Genomic DNA, 20,225 nt, shown 5'->3' with positions numbered 1-20,225 from the left:
GGGTGTAACCTTTTTTTTTTTTTGCTTTGGGGATCGTTGTGTGGATTTTTATTTGGCACAGGGGAGTCTAGTGAATTTTCTTCCCTAGTTTAAATTAGCAATTTTCCTATATAATTTATTCCATCCAAGCCAACTTTCCCCATCTGCTTGCATGCGCCTTAGTATTGGTAATTTCCTTATACACTAGCCAATCCCACAGTACCCACATGTTGCCCTCATACCTTTGATATTTGCCTCTCCAAAGTCCACAAAACAACATGTTTTGTTACCCATGATGTTTGTGAGGTCATCATTTATTGACTTGACAATAAGCAAGATTACAGTAACTTCCATTCATTTGTGGTGTTGAAACGTGAAGCGGCACCCACGGCACAATCGAAAGGTGGACAGCACATGGTGCTGAAATAAGGCTAATTCGAGTAATTAATTTCAACAGACTTCATTTTAACTCAAATTAACTAACAACAAGAGGGATTTTTGCTGGAGCCTATTTCTCCCTGTCTAAGAAATAAGAGGTAGGCCTACGAAATGATAAGCTATCCATAGATTTATCGGCCAATTCCTCCAAAAGCATCACCACTCCTTAAATACCTCTGTATCCATGAAAGTCTTGGTGTGTTAAGTTAAAACCAGTGCTTGAATTTGGGGGTAGGCCTATGTGAGGGTATGCCATAGCTTACTTTTAAAAAAAAGCATACATCTTGTTAGCTTAAGATTTTGAAGAACCTAAAACAGATTCTGATTATTTAAAGCCATCTATAACGACGCTTTCCTCTGCGATGCTTTATGCTAGAAACAAGTTGCAAAATGCACAATACGACGCGACTCTAATGCATATGGGGATATATTTGGTTCGTCTCTATGACATTCACTGAATTACGAAGTTCTTTAACCGAAAAGTAAAATGTTTTACTTTGCTTGGGAAGTAATCTATTAGGCCTACAATGTGTAAAAGAGATGTTTAAACCCAGTCAGCTTTTAGGGAAGAACTTTTGACCTTCTCTTGATGGGTTAAGCAATGGAAGAGTAGCCAGCAGTTAAAATGTAAATGTTTCTGCATTGGGCCTCTGTCTGGGGTGGGGAAATGTAACTTGTAAAAGTAGCTTACATTGCTTAGAATCATATGACGTCTCAGATGACATTTTTTACAAACAGCAACAGTTTCGTTGAAAACAAGACACACTGGCTTGGCATCAGAGACATTTTGAGAAATGTGGTAAGATTAATGATAATCTATCTGTCCATTTTTCTCTGAAACTCCTATTTTCTAAATCTGCCTTTCTTTTGGGTCTTTTCAAAAGCTACATTTTCTTTAGGGTCGGCTAACTGTTTTTCACCAATCAATGCACAGAGAAATAGACAAAGACTACAACACTCAGAGACATTGGTTATTTTATCTCAATTTAAAAAAATGTGTCATTGAATTGATTATTTATTAAACTGATGAGTTCAAAAATATTGTTTGAAATAGTGAAGGTGAATGAATTGGGCTGCTATTATACTATTTTCTGGCCTGCTGGCTATTAGCTCAGAAAAACTGGTATAAAAAACACATTATGCTATCTTTAGTCATGTAAAATGACTAGAATTGCATGAAATGCGTTTATCCTTTGTCACTGTGGTCATAATAAATGATTTTGAGTTAATTCAATGAAGGGGGAGGGTATTGTCATTTTTTTCAAGTACAAGGGGAGGGTCATGTGAATATATTTTTATAACATTGGGGTGGGGGTGCTTTAAAAAAAAAAATGAAATCTCGAGTTGGACTCCCCCACCTTCCAGTAATTTTCGAATGGTCCCTAACGACTATCCATTAATGTAAAGCTGGCTGTATTCACTAGTCTATTCTATTTCAGAGCATTCAAAAGATGGTTCTGTTATTCTGTGACTGCAGTTTGCTTCAATAGGACTAAATCACATGTTTAGTTGATGCTCAAGAACATCATCCTGCCAAGCATGTGTACATCTATTATGTTATCTATTTCTCACGATAGAGCCACAAAAGGAATACTAAACAATACTGGTTTTGATGGAGAAAATGTCTAGACTCCACGGCTGAGATGTGACACCATGATACGACACTGTAAACACATTCACATGCTTTTGTTTGCCTAAAAATACATGGCGATTTCCATTGAGCCGTTACCGGTGCACATGCAGCTTCCCATTACCAACCCTGCAGAAGTGCTGATCTTTTTTGACAGATATCGATTCAAAGCTGCTGACGTCAAAAGCAACCTCCATCTTTTACGATTGCAGAGATGCTGCTTTTCATTGAAGAAGAACTGAGGAGGTATTAACCACGCGCACTGCCTTTGTGACAATCCAGTCCTTACAGAACTGGGCTGAAATCTGTTAGTTGTTGAAATTTGCAGACATTTCCTCCTCCTGCTGACTGCAAGCCACCGACCACGGGCACAGGTAGGAGAAAAGTATACAATTCTCTATTCTTGTTATATCGCAAAGGCTTTATTTTAGTTTTCATCCCCAAAAAAACACTTTTACTACAGTATGAAGCATTCGATTTTGAATTGTGTTCGACTGAGTACATCGGAGGATGGGTTTTTATTGTTAAACCCGGTATGATAACAGCACTTGATGAACAAACTTTTTTTCGTTGCCTTTGTGTTTAATATTGCCTATTTATCCGTTCTAGGCTGTGTGTATAGTTATTAGAAAGAGGCAAACGCGGCACGCCTTTCGAATTACACGACCACTGTGCTGTGCGTGTAAAATCTACCCGCGTAGTCACTGGTTGAAAATGAAGGATGTTGTGTGTGCTAATGTGTAAGGTGTGGGCGTTTTCTGTGTTTCAGAACCTTGGACAACGACATCTTCCTTATTCTCTCTCTCAATTTCAATTTAAGGGCTTTATTGGCATGGGAAATATATGTTAACTATTCCAAAGCAAGTGAACTAGAAAATAAACAACAGTGAAATAAACAATCAAATAACAGTAAACTCTCTGTCTCTCTGTCTGTCTCTCTCTCTCTCTCTAGGAAAATAAACAGACGAACACGCACTAGAAAGTTAACAGAGTTGGGGAGAAACACATCCTAGGGGTGAAAGACGGGGTCCTTTATTGATTTAGGGATTGTCATTAGGCTGTAGTAAATTGCGCCATGCATAGTGTCTTGATGGAAGGTGGAGACTGTCAATCTTCATGAATGTGTCACTATTGTGCACGTCTGTCCATAGTTTGTTGTGTCAAAATGGCCACATCCCTACCATGCCAAGCTGCAAACTGGTCTCAGAGCATTTCATATTATTCTGTATGTAAATCCGAGTCACTCCATTTCGTATGATATGTTATGAATTACAATTCGTATTATATGTTACTAATTTGCAGTGGTGTAAAGTACTTAAGTAAAAATACTTTAAAGTACTACATATGTGTTTTTTGGGGGTGTCTGTACTTTACTTTACTATTTATATGTTTAACTACTTTTACTTTAACTTCACTACATTCCTAATGAAAATAATGTATTTTTTTTCTCCATACATTTCCCTGAAACCCAAAAGTACTCATTACATTTTGAATGCTTAGCAGGACAAGAAAATGGTCAAATTCAGGCACTTATCAAGAGAACATCCCTGGTCATCCCTACTGCCTCTGATCTGGTGGACTTACTAAACACAAATGCCTTGTTTGTAAATTATGTCTGCGTGTTGGAGTGTGCCCCTGGCTATCCGTAAATAACAAAAACAAAATGTCTGGTTTGCTTAATGTAAGTAATTTGAAATTATTTTTACTTTTACTTTTGATACCTAAGTATATTTAAAACCAAATACTTTTAGACTTTTACTCAAGTAGTATTTTACTGGGGGACTTTCACTTTTACTTGAGTAATTTTCTATTAAGGAATCTTTACTTTTACTCAAGTATGAAAATTAGGTACTTTTTCCACCACTGTTAATTAGTAAAACATACAATATGTTACGAATTTTGCGAATGTACTATAACTTACGAAAGGGTTATGGTTAGGGTTGGAGAAGGGTTAGCTAAAAGGGTTAAGGTTAGGGCTCGGGGCAGAGTTAGATAAAATAGTTAGGGTTTGGGGAAAGGTTAGCTAACATGCTAAGTAGTTGCAAAGTAGCTAAAAAGTAGTAAGTAGTTGAAAAGTTGCTATACGAAATTTGCATTATACGCCAACCCATCCACCCCGACCAACAACCTCACTTTCGTTTTTTGCCTTAAGTAACCATCTGTCTTATGTAACCATACCAAATGCAACATATCATACTAATTTGAGTGTCCCGGATTTAAATGTACTATGTTACGTCTAGTCTATGAGCCCAGGCTGCATATTTAGATGGTGAGGCATAATTACCGTTTGTGTCTAGACGGGCGGAGGCTAGAAGAGCATGGGAGGACGATGGTGAAATCTGCACTATGACATCCTATAGCACCCATTCATCCACGCCATATCATACATCTATGCTGGTCTATCAATGCATGTCCCCTACAACAAACCACAGATGAGCATGAGACCCTTAGATCGTCGACAGCACGAAGCATGTGGTGGAATTGGCAAAGATGCAGTTATTGCTCACTGGCTTTTCTTCATCATGGTTCAATGGAAAGTTGTTGCTTGTTGACCAGACATTTTTAGGCAAATGAATTATGTAGGTCAGGTGATCGTTTTCACACGTCAGACCTGGTAATACTGTCTCATAAATGTCTGATAATGCTTTTAGATTTCCGTGCTGGACCACAGTCGCATCTCCCCTGTCGCTCTGCTCGAGCGTTTTCAGTCTCTTGCTATAACATCAGAGAGAAAGCGATAGAGAGACAGAGAGCATCAAAATGGAGAAGCTAGTAGCTGGCCTTTAGTTATGCTAGAAATCCGGCATCGAAAGGGTTGTTGAGAGGGCCCCGTGTTAAACTGACAAAGATAAGGACATGCTCTTGGTTGGCACGGCTGCTACGCTATACCATATTGCATCATGCAGCTTCCATCGCTTTGCGTGGGCGAGGCTATAGGGGTTGTTCCCCGAGTAAAAACGGAGTCATATACCATCACCAGTGGTTGATTGTATCCCGGCACAGCCTATTGTTAATCTATATAGCTGCACTCTGTCTGTGTCTTGTCTACTGAGCTGACATTTCTAGAATCAAACCAATGCCTCAGAGATCAATGGTTTTTAAAGATTCGTTGAACTGTGCGTTGTGTGCGTGTTTGTGCTTGTAGCTATCCCTGTTTTTTTTGAGTATATACCCTCCGGAAATAAGTAGTTGACTGCAGACAGGATTTGATTTCCCCCTAAACAACTATATGCCTACTGAAATTGACATTTGGCCAAGAAGTGACTTGGGAGTAAATCGATTTCAGAACATTTGACTTATATCACAATCTATATGATTACAGCCTTGGATGAATTAATTAAAGCTACAATCAGCAGTTGAAACGATAACAAAACCTGGCCCCGCCCCTGTTTCGGTAAAAAAAAAAAAAACGGAGTGAAGGGGCTGGAGAAATGTAACCACTCTCAAATTCATAGACAGAGTTATAGATGCAATGACTGACGATCCATCAAATCAGAATTAGAGTTTTAACCGTTTGTCTATATTTACTTTGTTTACATATTGGGGAATAAAACAAGCTCATATTTTGGGTTCTGGTGGGGCACGACAGTTGAACTAAACTCATGAGGCATTTATAAGTTATATTCTTCAAGAATCAATGAGTACAGATCATTAATATCCAGTCCAAAAATGGATGTAGCAACTGCAGATTGTCCGTTTAAGCTTTTTGCCAAACAAACCCACAAAACATGCCCCACTGATACTGATTGCTAATGATGCTTGTCAATTGAAAGAGCCATGGCACCATAACATGCAGAATATGACATGCATTTGAGAGCCTGGAGGAAGTTCGAAAGCATGAAAGAAAAAGCCTGAATAATCGTGCATTTTACTCTGCTTTTTAATTGGATATAAGAATAACGTTATCACGCTTCAGTTTAATCTCTCTGACAAACAAAATAGTCATCATGGCCTCCAGGTGCGCAGCAGAGCTTTTTCTGTCTCCGTCATGTTAGAACGATGTCAGAGGGACTGTGTGTGATGGTATCTCCATAATGAGATCTGTATTGGTGCTGTTCTGACCAGCAGAGACCAGTGGATCGGAGGCTATTCTAAGTTCATGGCCCTGGAAAAGGGCTGTAGATTTGTGTTTGTATTTATTAGGGATCCCCAAGGCAGCAGCTATTCTAACACACCAAAGTACTCACATTACATATAAAACAAAAGATAAAACAGTCAACTATGTTTGTACTGAATGAGCTAAAGATAAAACAGTACATCATATAACATCCTGGCGTGGAAATTCTTACACAGGGACACTCTAAGTCAATCTTAAATGAATCATTGTTTATTTGTCAGCGCACTGGAGAGGTTCCAACCAACTCAATGCACCATAGTACACATGTCAGTCAGGAGCTCTGCTGGGGCAGTCCCTGCAGTTGTCTTATATACGGCTATACACAGACAAGTTATATTTGCATGATTTAGCATAATTCATTAATCATTACCGTTTTGTTTCATTCATGTGACGACCAATACTGGTTCATAACGTGACAGACCAATACCTCACGAGGCTTCTCCTCTCTAAGCTGAGACCTTGAAGCTGAAATATCTTTTGTTCGTTCTCAAAACAAGGTCTGGGCGTACTGCCAAATTGCAGATACGGATAAGTGAGGATTCGTTAAATCAGTCACTGGCATGAACACAGAAATCGGTTAATAGAACAGCACGTGAATAGAACACAGAAATTAGTTATAAGAAAAGCACAAACATAAAAATTCCATTACAATCCCTACGTCACCACATATCCACAACACAACATTTTCAATACCACCATACAACAATATCACAATGTGTGCGTATGCATGTGTCTGTACCTTTTGTGTGTGTCTCTTTACAGTCCCTGTTGTTCCATAAGGTGTATTTTACCTGCTTTTTAAATCTGATTCTACTGCTTGCATCAGTTACCTGATGTGGAATAGAGTTCCATGTAGTCATGGCTCTATGTAGTACAGTGTGCAACCCATAGTCAGTTCTGGACTTGGGGACTGGGAAGAGACCTCTTGTGGTATGTCTTGTGGGGTATGCACAAGCTCGGTACATTCAGCTTGTCAGCACCTCTTACAAAAACAAGTAATGATGAAGTCAATCTTTCGTCCACTTTGAGCCATGAGAGATTGACATGCATGTCATTAATGTTAGCTCTCAGTGTACTTTTAAGGGCCAGTAGTGCTGCCCTGTTCTGAGCCAACTGCAATTTTCCCAAGTCCCTCTTTGTTGCACCTGACCGCACAACACTTTATTATGGACAGACTTCTCCCCATCTTAACTACTGTAGATTTGTTTTTTTGGAAGTACTATCTATCTGCCCTATGTTGGACCTTCTCCAAATCATAGAGCAACTGTCACGGTTGTCGTCGGTTAAGGAGGACCAAAACGCAGCAGGAATGTTGATGCTCATCTTGTGTATTTATTTACAAACTAAGTGAACACCAAAACAACAAAACGAAACGAACTTACGAACAACGAAACAGTCTTGAAAGGCACACTCAGCAAAACAAGAAACAATCTCGCACAAATACACAGACAAACACACCCAACTAATATAGGACTTCCAATCAAAGGCAACATCACACAGCTGCCTTCAATTGGAAGTCCACCCCAATTAACTCAACATAGAAACAGATTACCTAGACTAAACATAGAATTACATAAACAAGGAACAGTGCCCAAAAACCCTGGAATACATAAATCAAATGCCCTTTTAGAAAAACCACCACCCCGAACCACATAAACCAAATACCCTCTGCCACGTCCTGACCAAACTACAATAACAATTCATCCTTATACTGGCCAGGACGTGACAGTACCCCCCCCCCTAAAGGTGCTAACCCCGGAAGCACCTAAAAAATAACAAAAACCCCAAACAACAACAAAAAATCCCCCTAACTAAAGGGAGGGAAGGGAGGGTGGCTGCCGTCAACGACGGCACTGTGCTACACCCCCCCTCCCCAACCCACCTATATCTGGAGGTGGCTCTGGTTCAGGCAGTTCCGGGCAGACGACCCACCCCGGCAGCTCCGGGTAGACGGGCCACTCTGGCAGGCCCGGAAGACAGTCGGGCCACTCTGGCAGACCCGGAAGACAGTCGGGCCACTCTGGCAGACCCGGAAGACTGTCGGGCCACTCTGGCAGACCCGGAAGACAGTCGGGCCACTCTGGCAGACCCGGAAGACAGTCGGGCCACTCTGGCAGACCCGGAAGACAGTCGGGCCACTCTGGCAGACCCGGAAGACAGTCGGGCCACTCTGGCAGACCCGGGAGACAGTCGGGCCACTCTGGCAGACCCGGAAGACAGTCGGGCCACTCTGGCATCGCCGGGCAGTCTGGCCACTCTGGCATCGCCGGGCAGTCTGGCCATTCTGGCATCGCCGGGCAGTCTGGCCACTCTGGCATCGCCGGGCAGTCTGGCCACTCTGGCATCTCCGGGCAGTCTGGCCACTCTGGCATCTCCGGGCAGTCTGGCCACTCTGGCATCTCCGGGCAGTCTGGCCACTCTGGCAGCTCCTGACTAGTGGGTGGCTCTGGCCACTGACGGGCGGCTCTGGCGATTCCTCACTGACGGGCGGCTCTGGCGACTCTTGACTGACGGGCAGTTCTGGCGACTCTTGACTGACGGGTAGTTCTGGCGACTCTTGACTGACGGGCAGTTCTGGCGACTCTTGACTGACGGGCAGTTCTGGCGACTCTTGACTGACGGGCAGTTCTGGCGACTCTTGACTGACGGGCAGTTCTGGCGACTCTTGACTGACGGGCAGTTCTGGCGACTCTTGACTGACGGGCAGCTCTAGCGACGTCGGACTGGGATGACGCACTTGAAGCCTGGTGCGTGGTGCTGGTACTGGACGTACCAGACTGGGAACACGCACCTCCAGGCTAGTGCGGGGAGCGGGAACAGGACGAGTCGGACTGGGCTGACGCACTTCCGGGTCCGCACGAGAGACAGGAGCTGGAAACCCAGGGCTATGGAGGCGCACAGGCGGTCTTGATCTTACCTCCTGCACAACCCGTCCTGGCTGGATGGAACTAGTAGCCCTGTACGAGCGGGGTGCTTGTACAGGGCGGACTGGGCTGTGCAGGGGCCTGATGGTAGCCGTGCGTAGAGCGGGAGTTGGGTAGCCTGGTCCTCGGAGGCGTACCGGTGACCAGATGCGCTGCGCAGGCATCCTCCTACCAGGCTGGATGCCCGCTCTAGCACGGCACCTGCGAGGGGCTGGAATAACGCGCACTGGACTGTGCGTGCGTATGGATGAGATAGTGCGCTCCTCAGCGAAACATGGCGCTCTCCACCTCATACGCTCCTCCATATAACCACGGGTAGCTGGCTTCCGGCTCTTCCTAGGCCTAGCCAAACTACCCGTGTGCCCCCCCAAAAAAAAATCTTGGGGGTGCCTCTCGTGCTTCTCCCTCAGCGCGTCCAAGGCCTCGTACCTCCGCCTCTCTGCCTTGGCTGCCTCAATTTCCTCCCGTGGGCGACGGTACTCCCCAGCCTGGTGCCAAGGTCCAGCCCCGTCCAGAACTTCCTCCCAGGTCCATCTCTCCCGCCAGTCCAACTCGAAATCCCTTTTCCTCTGCTACTTGGTCCTTAGTTGGTGGGAGATTCTGTCACGGTTGTCGTCGGTTAAGGAGGACCAAAACGCAGCAGGAATGTTGATGCTCATCTTGTGTATTTATTTACAAACTAAGTGAACACCAAAACAACAAAACGAAACGAACTTACGAACAACGAAACAGTCTTGAAAGGCACACTCAGCAAAACAAGAAACAATCTCCCACAAATACACAGACAAACACACCCAACTAATATAGGACTTCCAATCAAAGGCAACACCACACAGCTGCCTTCAATTGGAAGTCCACCCCAATTAACTCAACATAGAAACAGATTACCTAGACTAAACATAGAATTACATAAACAAGGAACAGTGCCCAAAAACCCTGGAATACATAAATCAAATGCCCTTTTAGAAAAACCACCACCCCGAACCACATAAACCAAATACCCTCTGCCACGTCCTGACCAAACTACAATAACAATTAATCCTTATACTGGCCAGGACGTGACATCACCTCTATCATAAAAGCTTTGTCGTAAATAATATTTGTTATGTAGCACCTCTATAATAAAAGCGTTGCTGTAAAGAATGTTTCCTATTATAGACTTAAAGGGCTATCTCTGTTTTGCAACAATACAGTGGTCAGTGATGACAAGGCACGTTGTTTGAACAGGCATGCCAGTAAGAAGGTATGCCGGAGACTGCAACAGTAATAAGTGTCGCGCTGCGAGCTGTTACCACGCCGATATCATCTTCCAAGTCAGTTGTATTATGGAAGGATTCCTCTGTGTTGAGTTACGAGGCATACTGTAGGACTGGCTGAAATCTACCTGGTCTGGGCTGAAGCACCGGCCATCTAATTACCATCTAATCCCTTCTCAAATGAACCACGTTCACCTAATCATCTGCTCTAGTCAACATGAACGTGCTTGATCCGTGCATGAACGTGCTCGATTGCAGTATCTTAATCAGGAGCCAATGGAGCGTGACGAGGCTCTGTGGTGATATTTTTGCTCTACCTTTGTCGATCTGTGGCAGGGTAATTTACGATGGGTTAGTGCAGACACTGAGGGTTTCTGGGTATATTACGTGAGGTGTATTCTGTTGTGCAACCAACTCAGTGGCCCTGTGGTTAAAGTGTCTACCCTGAGATTGGAAGGTTGGGAGTTTGATCCCCAGCTGAGTCATACCAAAGACTAAAAAATGGAACCTGATGTGTTAAGGAGATTAGTGTCCTGTCCAGGGGATGGCTTGTACATCGAGCTGCCTCAAGCTACAGAAACAGGATATAGGCTCCTGCTCCTATGAGCTGTTGCAAGCCAAGGATTGTGCAAAGCAATTTACTTTATTCTGGCTTGTGTGTATACTGTTCCTAACATATTCACAGCAAATGAGTAATGGCCCTTTGTATGCCACAAATTACAATATTGGATATTGTTCTCTCTCTCGCATGCACGCGCAAAAACACACACATACACACATAGAGGTATACGGTTGTACTGTACAATATAGCACATTTGATTTGCCTGAGAGATTTTGTTTTGATCTAATTTGTGTATGTGTGTTCATCGTATAGCCGAGGCAGTAATATGATAATGATACAGATGTTGGTTCACTGAGCTACAGCTTCATGAGAATATAGAGAATGTCAGTTAGTGTCAATTGTAAGTAACAAGCTTAAATGTCCTGCTTGGCAAATCAGTTCAATGCTTATTTGTCTTGACTGGATTTACGCGCATAATGAGTTCGTTTTCTCTCAGTCTGAAGTCGTACACGTGCACCACTGGGTTGAAATATTTTTCTTGGTGGATTATACACATCTCACTCAGTTTTGTGTGCTGCTGGTGGGTACTATGGGTAATAGTACATTATAACATGCTTATTACATGTAATAACACCTATTCATGTTAATATTTTACCAAGTTGAAATGTAATCAAGAAGGATTAGACAGAAGAAGAAGAAGGCTCTATAGTGAAGAGTAGTGCACTCATAAAATATCCTATATTTAATTATATGAGTGCACTGCAGAGAACAGGGTGTCATTTCTGACTTAGCCATTATTCTTAGATATTGTGAGTGAGGGTCTTGTCAGAATGTGTTTCTTGGCCCGGGGGCCCACTAATTGCTTTTTAAGGTAGCCTAGTGGTTAGAGTGTTGGACTAGTAACCGAAAGGTTCCAAGATTGAATCCCCGAGCTGACAAGGTAAAAATCTGTTGTTCTGCCCCTGAACAAGGCAGTTAACTCACTGTTCCTAGGCTGTCATTGAAAATAAGAATTTGTTCATAACTGACTTGCCTAGTTAAATAAAGGTACATTTTAAAAATGACTCCTCAAATATTTAACAGCCTCTAATGTTGTCACTTAAGTGGCTTGGCTGCTGAGGCTGCAGTCCCTGGACTACTGAGAAATGTAACTTTTTTAAAGTTTTGTCCAAAATGGCACCCTATTTGCTATATAGTGCACGAGGGCCCATCAGACTCAAAAGTAGTAAAGTATGTAGGGAATAGGGTGCCATTTGGGACACAGGTTCAATTATGCCATGAATCAGTCAAATAAGCCATGAGTGTGTTCACGGAATGACACAGAATTGGAACATCTATGGAACTGAAACATCGACTTGTGTAAATGGAACATTGTGGGGAAGGAAGCTAAATAGGCTGCATTACAGTGTACAAACATGTTCCACAGAAAAGCGGTGACTACAGCGATAAGGAAACCCATCAATATTGATTAAGACAAAATGCTTTAATTGCCTATTAACGCAGCATCAGTAAACCATCAGTAATTGTATCTGGCATTCCTTTTCAGGGATGGGGTGCCTCAATTTGACCCTTGCGATTGAATTCCATCAAATATCACGACATTGATAAAAAACATCTGCTGCAGGTTTCGGAGTGCCTTTGCATCTCGACCCATGTCTCAGTCCCATAATAACTGGAAGGTCATGCTTCTAATTCAAAACAGGCTGCCGACCCGTCTCATAACAAGCTGTTGTGTGTTTCCTCCTGCCACTCCCATACTCCCCGTCCCCTCTTCTCTCCTTCTCTCCCCACAGCCCCTTCCCCTCTCTCCTCCTGCCCACTGCCAACCCCCTGCGGCTGCCGCTCCTTGTCGTGTTTGGCTTGTCACTTGTCATATTTCCCAGGCCCTCTGGGTCCAGCGTGTCTGCTTTAATGGCCTCAGAGTTAATAAATGTGTCATGGGGCTCCCCCAGGAGAAAGGGAGAGCCAGCCCAGCCGTTGCCTCCCTACGCAAGGGGACCGCAGAGGTGACTGTCTGCCACTGTCAGAGGGGAGGTAGGGCTTCTGCTCAGCTTCCCTATGCTCTGTATTGATGGGGTAAGGATGCGCGGATGCCAGACCTGGGTTCAAATGGTCATTGTTTTCTTTCAAATACTTAAAGCATTTAATTGAGCCTGTCTGATGGGAGCCTGTCATTTTGGGACTATTCCATTGGTTATTTTGCTTTAGGCACCGCAGGCTCAATCAAGCACATCTAAAGTGAAAGAAAACAAATACTATTTGAACCCAGATGAGATCACCAGTGAAGGGGGCTGTATGCACTGCTGATCCTGGATCTTTCTCCTGTTCCTAAGCAGCAGAGCCTAGTACACTTGTAACAGGTGGGAGGGACAAGGAGGGGTGATGTCCGTTAGAAGCTGCTGTAAAGCCTACTTTCAAGCTCAACGCAGACGCAAGATTCTGATGTTTTGCAATGTCGTTTTTCATCACAAAAGGGGCGGCCCCTTGTAATATGCTCTGACATTCAACTTGCTTTTTGTCTACGTGAAAATGTAGACATCCAATATCATTCCTCCCGCAGCCATAGGGGCAGTGTTGTCACTTGGTTCCTTGATCTGGTCTATAGGCTATTCATCAAAGTAGAATATTTTGCATTGATAACCAAATATTATCTCAGCCACTGTTCAAACAGTAAACCTAACAACAAGAATCCACCCAAAAAGGTATTTTGTTTAGAAATAATAACTAGTGATTACAGGCTATTGTGAAATGGTAGAACCTGCTGTAGCCAACTAGCTAACCATGTACTTTTTTCTCAGTGACCAAAACATGATGACGTTCTATTTTTAGCTGAAATTAAAACAGATTGTTGTGAGGAATGGCACTATGGAGGGCATATTGATGTGTAAATGGTGTTGTTATGGTGGATACTGTATGTGGTAAAAGATTGAGCAAAGACAGACTAACTGGAGGAATAAGACAAAATGGCAGCCGTTGCAGACAAACGGTTATTGTGAGCATGTAAACATACACACGCATACGCACGCACCGCGCGCGCACACACACACACACATAGAGACAAAGAGCTATTCTCTCTTTAACTGTTGAAGCAGAACAATGATTTGGTCTTTTATCAGAACAGACCATGAGCCAGTTTGTCTGCAAGGTTAGGAAATGCCAGTTTAAACTGAACATTTGTCTGGTCTGAGTGCTTGAGTCTGCCACATAGCTGCTGCCTACTGAATGAATGACATGGATCAGGGAATGGCATGGAATGCATCCCTGAGGAATGTTAAGCACCTCCATGGTATTCTCATCCCTTCGTCCATTTTGATGTGTTTGTGACTGGGTAGCAGCATGCAGGGGTTTTATTTGATGAATACAGGTACAGTCGTTTTAGGTTTTCCAGGCAAGATCATTTGCAGGCACACGGGCGAAAGATAGCCAACGGGGGTAGAGGTGATGGTGTGAAGAGCGTTCTATAAGCACTCTGTGATTGGACAAGGCATGAAAAATTACAACCTCAAAAGGGAACGTGTGGGTAATGCGAATGAAGGCATCTCCATATTTTTCATTACTGGACCTGCAGTGATTATAGCCCGCTGACTGTAGCTCAGCTGTATATTCTTTGAAGGGTGCCTTTTATATCAAATCGAAATTAAATCAAATTTTATTTGTCACATGCGTCGAATACAACAGGTGTAGACCTTACAGTGAAAGGGTTATTTACAAGCCCTGAACCAACAATGCAGTTTTTAGAAAAAGAAGAAATAAAGTAACAAATAATTAAAGAGCAGCAGTAAAATAACAATAGCGAGACCATATACGTGGGGTACCGGTACAGAGTCGATGGGCGGGGGCACAGGTTAGTCGAGGTAATTGAGGTAATATGTACATGTAGGTAGAGTTAATAAAGTGACTATGCATAGATAATAACAGAGTAGCAGCAGCGTAAAATAGAGGGTGGGGGGGAGGCAATGCAAATAGTCTGGGTAGCCATTTGATTAGATGTTCAGGAATCTTATGGCTTGGGGGTAGAAGCTGTTTAGAAGCCTCTTGGACCTAGACTTGGCGCTTGCCGTGTGGTAGCAAAGAGAACAGTCTATGACTAGGGAGGCTGGAGCCTTGGACAATTTTTAGGGCCTTCCTCTGACACTGCCTGGTATAGAGGTCCTGGATGGCAGGAAGCTTGGCCCCAGTGATGGTACAGGGCCGTACTCACTAACCTTTGTAGTGCCTTGTGGTCAGAGGCCGAGCAGTTGCTATACCAGGCAGTGATGCAACCAGTCAGGATGCTCTCGATGGTGCAGCTGTAGAACCTTTTGAGGATCTGAGGACCCATGCCAAGTATTTTCAGTTTTCTGATTGGGAATAGGTTTTGTCGTGCCCTTTTCACGACTGTCTTGGTGTGCTTAGACCATGTTAGTTTGTTGGTGATGTGGACACCAAGGAACTTGAAACTCTCAACCTGCTCCACTACAATCCCGTCGATGAGAATGGGGGCGTGCTCGGTCCTCCTTTTCCTGTAGTCCACAATCATCTCCTTTGTCTTGATCACGTTGAGGGAGAGGTTGTTGTCCTGGCACCACACGGCCAGGACAGTGCCTCTTCAACCTCAGGAGGCTGAAGAAATTTGGCTTGTCACCCAAAACCCTGACTAACTTTTACAGATGCACAGTCGAGAGCATCCTGGTACGGCAACTGCACCGCCCTCAACCGCAAGGCTCTCCAGAGTGTTGTGTGGTCTGCACAGTGCATCACCGGGGGCAAACTACCTGCCCTCCATGACACCTATAGCACCCGATGTCACAGGAAGGCCAAAGAGATCATCAAGGACAACAACCACCCAAGCCACTGCCTGTTCACACCGCTACCATCCAGAAGGCAAGGTCAGTACAGGTGCGAGCATATAAATAATTTAGCTTGTCTGGTAGACTTGTGTCACTGGGAAGCTTGCAGCTGTGCTTCCCTTTGTAGTCTGTAATAGTTTGCCAGCCCTGACACATCCAACGAGTGTCGGAGCCAGAGTAGTACAATTCGATCTTAGGCCTGTATTGACGCTTTGCCTATTTGATGGTATGTACGTACAGTCACTGCGGGGACGACATCATCAATGCACTTATTGATGAAGCCAGTGACTGATTTGGTGAACTCCTCAATGCCATCGGAAGAATCCCGGAACATAAAGTATTCCAGTCTGTGCTAGCAAAACAGTCCTGTAGCTTAGCATCTGCTTCATCTGCTCAGTTTTTTATTGACCAAGTCACTGGTTCTTCCTGCTTTAGTTTTTGCTTGTAAGCAAGAATCAGGAGGATAGAATTATGGTCAGATTTGCCAGGTAGAGGTAGCGCGAGGTAGAGCTTTGTACGCGTCTCTGTGTGTGGAGTAAAGGTGGTCTAGATTTTTTTCCCCTCTGGTTGCACATTTAACATGCTGGTAGAAATGAGGTAAAATGGATTTGTTTCCCTGCATTAAAGTCCCCGGCCACGAGGAGTGCCACCTCTGGATGAGCTTTTTCCTGTTTGCTTCTGGCCGTATACAGCTCATTGAGTGTGGCCTTAGTGCCAGCATCGGTTTGTGGTGGTAAATAGACAGCTACGAAGAATATAGATGAAAACTCTCTTGGTAGATAGTGGGGTCTACAGCTTAATCATGAGATACTCTACCTAAGGTGAGCAAAACCTTGAGACTTCCTTAGATATCGTGCACCAGCTGTTGTTTACAAATATACATAGACCGCCACCCCTTGTCTTTCCAGAGGCTGCTGTTCTATCCTGCCGATACAGTGTATAACCCACCAGCTGTATGTTATTCTAGTCGTCGTTCAGCCACGACTCAGTGAAAGATAAGATATTACAGTTTTTAATGTCCCGTTGGTAAGATATACGTGCTTGTAGTTTGTCCACTTTATTATCCAGCGACTGTACGTTGGCCAATAGTACCGATGGCAAAGGCAGATTAGCCACTCGTCGTCGGATCCTTACAAGACACCTCGATCTCCATCCGCGATATCTCTGTCTTATTCTCCTGCAAATGACGGGGATGAGAGCCTTGTCGGGTGTCTGGAGTAAATCCCTCTCGTCCGGCTCATAAAAAAAAATATGATTTGTCATGTTCAAGGTGAGTAATCTCTGTTCTGATATCCAGAAATTATTTTCGGTCATAAGAGACGTTAGCAGCAACATTGTGTACAAAATAACTTACAAACAATGCGAAAAAAACTAACAAAATAGCACGGTTGGTTAAGAGCCCATAAAACCGCAGCCATCCCCTCTGGCGCCATTAGCAGTATCTTTGGCAATTAAGTTTAGAAATGTGGAAACGTTCAAGTTAATGTAGGCATTAACTGATGATCTGCTTTTGAAAATCGTAATAATTCCTCAAAAGTCTCTACTCAGCTAGAGGCGTACAAATTACCTTGGGAAATGTAATAGCTGTCATATAAAATGTTCAACAACATATTTTCTGCTGCCATAAAGAAAATGATTAAATTATGATAGCCAGCAAAGCTCACTCAAGGTGTGTGTGTGTGTGTGTGTGTGTGTGTGTGTGTGTGTGTGTGTGTGTGTGTGTGTGTGTGTGTGTGTGTGTGTGTGTGTGTGTGTGTGTGTGTGTGTGTGTGTGTGTGTGTGTGTGTGCGTCTGCGTCTGCATGTGTGTTTGTGGGAGAGAGTGTGTTAACTGGTATCAGGACAAATAGTAAGATAGACCTAGCAGTGGCTTGCATGGAGAATTGGACATGTGTTAGTAATGAATGAGAGGATGAAAGTCGAAAGCATCTCAACAGACATTGTCAAGGTGTATTTGTTGTTGTTGTTACATTTCCTCTGCAGGTAGTTGGACTTGCCTACCAATCCCAAATGAAACAATCAACAGTATTTTGCCGATGACATAACAGTGGTAGGTCTGATCACCGACAACACCGAGACAGCCTATAGGGAGGAGGTCAGAGGCCTGGCCGTGTGGTGCCAGGACAACAACCACTCCCTCAACGTGATCAAGACAAAGGAGATTATTGTGGACTACAGGAAAAGGAGGACCGAGCACGCCCCCATTCTCATCGACAGGGCTGTAGTGTAGCAGTTTGAGAGATTCAAGTTCCTTGGTGTCCACATCATCAACAAATGAACATTGTCCAAGCACACCAAGACAGTCGTGAAGAGGGCACAACAAAACCTATTCCTCCTCAGGAGATTGAAAAGATTTGGCATGGGTCCTCAGATCCTCAAAAGGTTCTACAGCTGCACCATCGAGCACATCCTGACTGGTTGCATCACTGCCTGCTATGGCAACTGCTTGGCCTCCAACCGCAAGGCACTACAGAGGGTAGTGCGTACGGCCCTGTACATCACTGGGGCCAAGCTTACTGCCATCCAGGACCTCTATACCAGGCGGTGTCAGAGGAAGGCCCTAAAAATTGTCAAATACTTCAGCCTCCCTAGTCATAGTGTTCTCTCTGCTACCACACAGCAAGTGGTACCGGAGTGCCAAGTCTAGGTCCAAGAGGCTTCTAAACAGCTTCTACCCCCAAGCCATAAGACTCCTGAACATCTAATCAAATGGCTATTTGCATTCCCCCCTCACCCTCTCTTTTACGCTGCTGCTACTCTCTGTTATTATCTATGTATAGTCACTTTAATAACTCTACCTACATGTACATATTACCTCAATTACCTCGACTAACCGGTGCCCCACACATTGACTCTGTACCAGTACCCCCTGTATATGGTCTCGCTATTGTTATTTTACTGCTGCTCTTTAATTACTTGTTCCTTTTATTTCTTATACTTATTCATATTTTTTAAACTGCATTGGTGGTTAGGGGCTTGTAAGTAAGCATAAGGTCTACACCTGTTGTATTCGGCGCATGTGACTAATAACATTTTATTTGATTTATTTTGGATTTGGTGAGAAAGAGTGAGGTAGTTGATGGGTTTGGAGAGGGGAGGGAGGTGGAGGAGGAGGTTTGGAGAGGGGAGGGAGGTAATGAGGTGGTATAGTATGGGTTTGAAGAGAAGATAGAGGATGAATTTGGAAAGGGAAGGGAGGTAGAGGATGAGGCACATGTCTAGCAGCTGTCAGAGTGCAGCAGAAGAGAGTAAATCACAGTAAATTAGCAAGGCCACTCAATAAATGTGTCTGATCTGGTTAACATGACAGAAACATATTCTCTCTCCGCTGGATCTGAGAGTAACATAAACCAACCTGTTTATTTGTCAGCGGAGATGTGTGGACCATTCCCCCTCACACATTGATTGTGTTGATTTTGTAGTGCAGATTTTGATTTTGTAGAAACATACTTGTGTTATCTAAAATGTCCCAGTTGATTCCTGCTTAGATTAGACTTCCATCTATTTATGATAGAACAAAGTTTAGATTTTCGCCAAAATAGACATACCAAAGCGTAATTCCTTTCCATGAGATGGCCATAAACAATAACTGGTAATGTTGCATAGCTTTAGAAAGGTCTAGAACTTACCTTTCCGGTCACTTTTTAAATAAATTGCTTAGGTGTTCTCACTTTTGAGGACACAAACAAATATTATTTAAATATGAAAATATTGACTCATTACAACTTCATCACACCTTCAACTTAAAGCCCAAAGTGATTTCGTCCATCTGTGACCAAGATAAATGAGTCTTGTTTAAATTCTATTAAATTATTTTGTATTTCTTCCTGTTGAGAGCTAAAGATCACATCACAGCAAGATGAAAATACTATTGTTGTATCCGCAAGACCAGGGATAGGAAACCTGCTTTCAAGAGGGGGGCTGCTAACATGTTTTGCTCGCAATGTGGTGGGCGGGAATGCACATGTGGGTACGCAGAACCGCAAGCAACTGCGGCCCCTCATGATGAGTTCAGATTTTTTTGGCCCCCACCCCCATCAAAGTTTTATATACAGTGCCTGCCAAAAGTTTGGACACACCTATTCATTCAAGGGTTTTTCTTTATTTTTACTATTTTCTACATTGTAGAATAACAGTGAAGACATCCAAACTATGAAATAACACACAGAATCATATAGTAACCAAAAAAGTGTTAAACAATCAAAATATATTTGATATTGGATATTCTTCAAAGTAGCCACCCTTTGCCTTGATGACAGCTTTGCACACTCTTGGCAGTCTCTCAACCAGCTTCATGAGGAATGCTTTTCCAACAGTCTTGAAAGAGTTCCCACATATGCTGAGCAGTTGTTGGCTGCTTTTCCTTCACTCTGCAGTCCAACTCATCCCAAACCATCTCAATTGGGTTGAAGTTGGGTGATTGTGGAGGCTGGGTCATTTGATGCAGCACTCCATCACTCTCCTTCTTGGTCAAATAGCATTTACACAGCC

General features: G+C 43.5%; 1 protein-coding gene across 2 annotated transcripts in view; it reads left to right on the top strand.

The window, feature by feature from the left end:
- The first annotated feature begins 1,868 nt into the window (after positions 1–1,868).
- snap25a (synaptosome associated protein 25a) overlaps positions 1,869–20,225 on the top strand; it is a 43,448-nt gene continuing 25,091 nt past the window's right edge. Inside the window, exon 1 of one of the 2 annotated variants that reach the window (XM_014144863.2) lies at positions 1,869–2,421. The gene's annotated coding sequence lies outside the window, so the exon portion shown is untranslated. The remainder of the gene's footprint in view (positions 2,422–20,225) is intronic. The other variant, XM_014144861.2, reaches the window with a different exon arrangement.

This window comes from Salmo salar, chromosome ssa15, assembly GCF_905237065.1.
Source record: "Salmo salar chromosome ssa15, Ssal_v3.1, whole genome shotgun sequence".
Classification (NCBI taxonomy): Eukaryota; Metazoa; Chordata; class Actinopteri; order Salmoniformes; family Salmonidae; genus Salmo; species Salmo salar.
Note: the sequence above shows the minus strand (reverse complement) of the source record. Positions and strands in the feature narration are given on the sequence as shown.